The sequence below is a fragment of the Salminus brasiliensis genome, chromosome 2 (assembly GCF_030463535.1).
Source record: "Salminus brasiliensis chromosome 2, fSalBra1.hap2, whole genome shotgun sequence".
NCBI lineage: Eukaryota > Metazoa > Chordata > Actinopteri > Characiformes > Bryconidae > Salminus > Salminus brasiliensis.
In genome coordinates, this window is record NC_132879.1 from 14,207,454 (window position 1) to 14,213,860 (window position 6,407).

Genomic DNA, 6,407 nt, shown 5'->3' on the forward strand with positions numbered 1-6,407 from the left:
TTTTTTAAGTGCACATTAATATTTTATGTTAGTTTCTGCAGAATATGAGCGAGAGACAACTTCTTCTTCTTCTCATATAGACATCTTCTTCTTCTTCTTCTTCTTATAGAGTCATCCCTTTCAGAGAAAAGATTTGATTTGCTTTATTTAATGCTTGTGTATTTCCATTTAAACACTGGAGTGCTGCATTAGTGTGCACCTGCTCAAGGCTTTAGAAGGTACCCCAGAAGAAATGAAATGCAGGCTCCGGACAGTTCTGCTGTGGCTTCAGCTCCCTTTAAAAAAAGTTTACTTTTCAGATCAATGGACGTTTGATGGGAGGCACATGATTGCTTTTTAACAGGCGTACATTGTGATTCTTAAAATGAGGCGAGGTTAATGGAGTCTATAAACTCAGCACAGAGCATTTGATTACTGGAAGCTGTAATGCTACCTCCATTAGAGTGCTGTATCTCATCTCTCTTCGTATAATGTGGTAGAGCCGAGTCTAGACATCATAATTCTGTGAAAGCCAGGCCGGAAGAGCTCGGGCTTGGCCGTGAGTGGGGTTTTATCGGATCAGGGAGAGGCCTAAACACACATAATGGGTCTTGAGACGCAGAGACTGAAGGAGCTTTCGGCCCAGCAGAGGGAGCACCCTACGTTCGCTCAAACTGTAAGATCCGGTGGTAAAAGCTTCTCCTGCCTCTCCCAAGTTTTATGCAATATGAGCCTGGCCTTCAATGCCATTCTCCCACGACTCCAGCTATCTTTTTTATCAGCTCTGACCACGTTTACGATCTGAAATAACCCATTCAAAGTGTGTCCTCTGGAAACGGCCACTCGTCTGCTCTTCCATTACTATCAATCAATTATTCATGAGCTGATTATATGGCTGTCAATGTATCCTGTCATTATTCCTCAGCTGTTACATTTATCAGAAGCATCAGCGGCCCGTATTCCCCGGCAGCTCCAGCCCTGGCATACAGAAATTTACTCCAGCAGTCGCCGCGAGTGGAGCCAATAATGATTAAACATATTAAACCTGTCACTGCAAGCTTTTACGGCTGTTATCCTGCCCATATAGGGATTAACAGTAAATCTAATTGTGGCTTAGGTGCACCAAGGCAATGTAATTATCCTGCTCTGTTGAGGGGACCTAATCTGTCCTGGCTGGGAGGAGACTTGCCCAGCTGCGCTTTTAGGGGGGTTTCAGCACACACTGGTAATGTCAAAGTAGTTTCGTTTATTAAAAGCCCATTAGGATGAGATTAGGATCACTCTGAAAGTCGTCTCCACATATAAGGTGAGACGCCGCAGCTTATTCCGGGTGCAGTATAAAGAAGCCAAACAAGACCAACCTGAATGTCAGCACTGGGCTCTAGCAGGTAGCCTGTCAGACTGTTTGCCACTATTCTATTCTATTCTATTCTATTCTATAATGGGTTAAAATACTGTCTACAGTGTTTACAGTGTGCACTCATACACACAAAGAATCACTGGTGCGATTTCAGGGGGACATGGGGGGACATTTGGATCATTTGGGGAGGGGGGAGGGGTGGTTTATGGATGGTTCTTTGTCACTAAGGTATTTTGCTTTAGAGCAATATTTCCAGAAACATACAGATTAGACTAGGAAGTATTTCAGTCACAAATGATAAAAAACACCAATGTGCATTTACCATAACACATGACCATACATGTTATTATTTCTGCTAATAATATTGCTCATTTTCATACTACTAATAATAATTAACTAATAATTAATATTACCACTATTAATATTACTAACTATCATTACTCTCATTACTCTGACCATCACTGCCATGACTGTATTAAGTTGTACTTCACCGTGATTATTATATTATGGTTATGAATATGTTGCACACCTGAGCAGTACAATAGTTTAGGTGGTTTGGTGACCTTTATCAATAATTTATAAATAGTTCTGATCAGAGGAGGATGGGCCCCCCTCGTGACTCTTAGGTTCTTCCCAAGGTTTCTTCCACCAGCTCTGAGGGTGTTTTTCCTTGCCATTGTTGCTGTGGGTTTTTTTATTTCGATATTTATGTCTTCTTGATTTGTTGTGTCTTTACTGATTGCTGATTGTGTAAAGCTGCTTTGTGACAACAACAGTTGTAAAAAGCGCTATAAAATATATTTGATTTGATTTGATTAATAACACATTGGGCAAAAAAATAAACAAAAGTTCTACAGTTTACATATTATCTCCAATATGCCAATAGGGTTTTACATATTTTGTCCAGCAAAAACCTTCTATTTTTTTTGCCTGTTTTTCACTTTTTGGCCTAAGTTGGTTATTGTAGGTGTTCAACATTTCACAATAAATAGACCAATATAAATGGATTGAAGGGGCTCAGTGGTCTAATATGTTGTCACTATGCCTGTCACATTGAATTACATTGAAATGTAAGAAGGTTTTTTTGCCTTCTCCTGTAAAGTTGCTATTTTGGAGAGGTTTTAAATAGTTTTGCAGGACAATGATGAAATGCATTGCTGTATGTGGCCCTACCCCCTCTTTTCAGAGCAAATCTGCATCCCTGGGCACAACACACTCATGAACACTCATGAACGCTATTGCTATGCTGAGAACGATCCATCAACCAGATAATATTGGGTCAGCTTGGGTCCAATGGTGGTCATTTGTATTGATAGACAGAATAGAGGGAGTCCAACAATTTAATTGCATTCAGCAATTAGAGCATTAATGAGGTGAAGTACCCATGTTGAAAGATCAGTTCAGGATCACAAACGTCACTCCAACTCATTCCAAAGGAACTGGAGTTCCTGCTTCCATCACTCCACAGTTTCACTGCTCCACCACCCAATACTAATGGGCTTCACACCCCTTTAGCTGATGCTTGGCATTGGGCATGGTGACCTAAGTATGTGCTCATCCAGAGCATCTCATTTTATTGACCATGCTTTTCTATGGAAGTGTCTGGAGGGATGTTATTTAGGAGGGATGTCACATTTGGACATATTTATATGGTTAATGCAAATATAACAGCCAATGACTGCTGGTACCATGTAGGTTTACCTAAACTGGCAAATTACAGCGAAGTCTCCCAAGAAATACCACAATACAAAGAAAATCAAACATTGCTGTTAGTCAAGCAAATGTCATACTGCATCAACTCAATTATCCTTGTCTGAACGCTCTGAATCTAATTTGAAATCCAAATGTTAGTAGGTCTCGTAACAGGTGGTCTCCTGACAAATAGCTTTAACGTCTGTCTGCGGAGCACCTGTTTTCCATTTCAGCCTGCGCTTATCTATATGGCAGGCCATTTGCCGTAGGCCAGCTTCGGCAATAGCTCTTAGCATGTTAGCATTATTTGTGTTTTTTTTATATTTCAATCAACTAGAGCCCATATTCTACATCTTCATGTTTCCTTTTTCCCCCCACACTGATGTTTAATTAAGAGGATTTGTTTGGTTGTGGTCATCATGCAGTTTTCAACAACTATATTTCAACCTATCTTAGAATTAAACAAGGCCCAGTTTCTTGAGTCTTAGTGTTTTTCAAAAAACAGGACACAGGCATCTGTCGTGGTTAGGATGTTGTGGCTGGGGGGCTTCAAGTTGGCCTAAGTTATAGGACCGTGGCAGTGTGTGTGTGAGGGTAAGAGGGGGTTAAATATTAGTAAATATTTTTAAAATAATGCAAGTTTGTAAATGAACATTAGTATACAAACTTACTCATGTACCCAAACCAAATCTCCTTTAATTTCTTAAGTAAAATAATAAAAGACACTTACATCAGTAAAATCATCAATACATCAATAAAGTTAAAAATGTCAAATTAAAACTAATTTGTGTTCTTTAACATTTGATTCCAGGTGTTTTAGGCTATGACCAATCGTCTGTAGTGGGAAGCAGCTTGACCAATGGCTGCATGTAGATGCAGGTACATGTAGACCAATAGTGGCGTTGAGAAGGCGGGACTGAAACAGATATATATAGTTTAAAGATGTAAAAATTAGCACACAGATTGTGTGGTGACTGCAGAAAGAAACGCAGATAAAAGCAATGTGAAATCCCTAAACTTTTACATCATTTAGAAATTCTGACCTGACGCATTTTTCACATTTCAAAAAGAGGACATGTCTGGGACATATGGTCACCCTATTTTGAGACTGATAAAGGATCTCTGTTTGCATTGTTTGCCCTGTGTTGTACATCATTCAAAAAGCAGTCCACACTGAAACACTCCTTATAACCTCAGCATGAATGAGTGGGGCCAAATAGGCCGCCAATAGATGAATTTACACTGGTCAGCCATAATATCAAAATCAATGACAGGTGAAGTGAATAACATTGATTACAGTATATGAACAAAAGATGTTGGATTATCACCACCCCACCTCATCCCAGAAGTATTAGATGGAGCACCGTTATTCCAGAGAACACAATTCCACTGCTCCACAGCTCAATGTGGGGGGCTGTATACCCCTCTAGCCCACACCTGGTATCCTGTTCCATTGGCAATACTTCTCTGGCTCAGGCTGTGTGTGTGTGTGTGCATTTGTTGTGTCAGCAATAGGTGCAACTAAATAATAGCAGAATGTATTTGTTAGACAGGGTGTCCACAAACATTTGGACATCTGGTGTTTCTGGTTTTAATGGCATTTGCCAGGGGTTGGTATCTATATATTAGGCTGTAAGTAAACAGTCAGTACTTGAATTTGATGTGCTGGAAGTAGAAAAAAGGGTAAGATCTAAAGAACCAAAGTGTGACTGCTAGACAACTTGTGTCAGGACATCTCCAAAATGACAGGTCTTATGAGGTTGTTCCGGAATGTCAGTACCTACCAAAAGTGGTCCTGGAAAGGACAACCAGTGAACCGGTGCCCAAAAGCTCATTGATGTGATCCATGGAGGTCCCATCTCACAACTTACAAGACTTAAAGGATTTGCTGTCTTGGTGTCAGATACCACTGGATGACTTCAGAGTTCTTGTGGAGTCCATGTCTCAAGGTCAGAGCTGTATTGGCAGCACAAGGGGGACCTGCACAAAGCTAGTTATGTGGTTTCTGGTCATGGCTGAGGACTCCCCTTACCCCAGAGAAGTCAGCCAAGACCTCTGGTGTCCAAATTTCTTATTAGTTTGGCCCTAGAGTTACAAGACTAGTGTATTAATAGGCACAACAGTGTGTTATTCACTGTCATAAGCCACAAAAGCAAATATGTATATTTGAAATTATTTCAAAAGAAAGTTTCATCTCCTAAGAATAGCAATATGGGATACGTGAGCAATAGCATGCAGAATATGGTGAACCTATGTGTAAATTATGCACAAACGGATGTCACTGATGCTTTATTCGCAGCATAGAGCTTGTGTATTGAAGCTTGCGGGAGATTTTGCATGGTGGCTTGTTCCATTCAGTCATCTTACTGTACATCTCCATTTAGAAGAGACTGTCATCATCGTGGCAACGGCACAGCAATAACGCTCCCCCTGACCCCTAGGCTGGTTGCCCGAGTCCATAGCTGCCTCCCTGGGTCCACGGTACTGACAGGCCATCATCACACATAACCCTCAACTGCTTCCATTAGGGAGGCCATTACATTCATTTACACAAACATGATCTGATGTGTCCTGGGTGTAAGTGTGAGAGCACCACCTCGTATACTCCAGTGAATGAACCAGTTATTGAAATCACACTCTATCTTGAGCTGACAAAGTCTGTATAAGCTGACTGTACTGTTTGAAAAACACAGATTTGGTTCTTTACTGTATGGTTCTGTATCTTAAAAGTGCCAAAGAACATGTTTATTGAATATTTTGAGCTATGTGATGTATAAATAGCAAGTATACGAGTTTGGTTTGGGTGAAAAATGATCAGATGCAGTTTGACATGCCTATTTACCCTGTTATTTTAGAAAAAATACAGTTTTTTTTCTTTTGATGATATAGATCATTTACAATTATTTGGTGATGTTATAGACTTTTTAAAAATACATTTTGTATCTTAAAGGTGCCAAAGAACATGTTTATTGAATATTTTGAGCTGTGTGATGTATTAATAGTGAGTATATGAGTATGAGAAAAAATACAGTTTTTTTCTTTTATGGAGGGCTCATCACTGGTTAAAGTCACCAAAACAGCCAACAGTATCTGCACAGCATAGTCTAACATAGGTAAGAATTGTAACAACAACAAAAACAACACACAGTCTTTTCAAATAGTTTTGCTTTCCTTATTGGGTCCACTTGATGTCCAGTGTGCACTGCACCCTCATATGAATTTGACCACATGCATTTACATGTGCTAGTCAAATAAGTCTCTGCTTTGATTTGTGTCAGATTGAAAGTTTGATCAAACTGGCACTTCATTCAAGATAACTACAACATGAATGGCCAGCAAAGTAGGCTAGTGAATTAGGAACAGTAATGGAAGAATA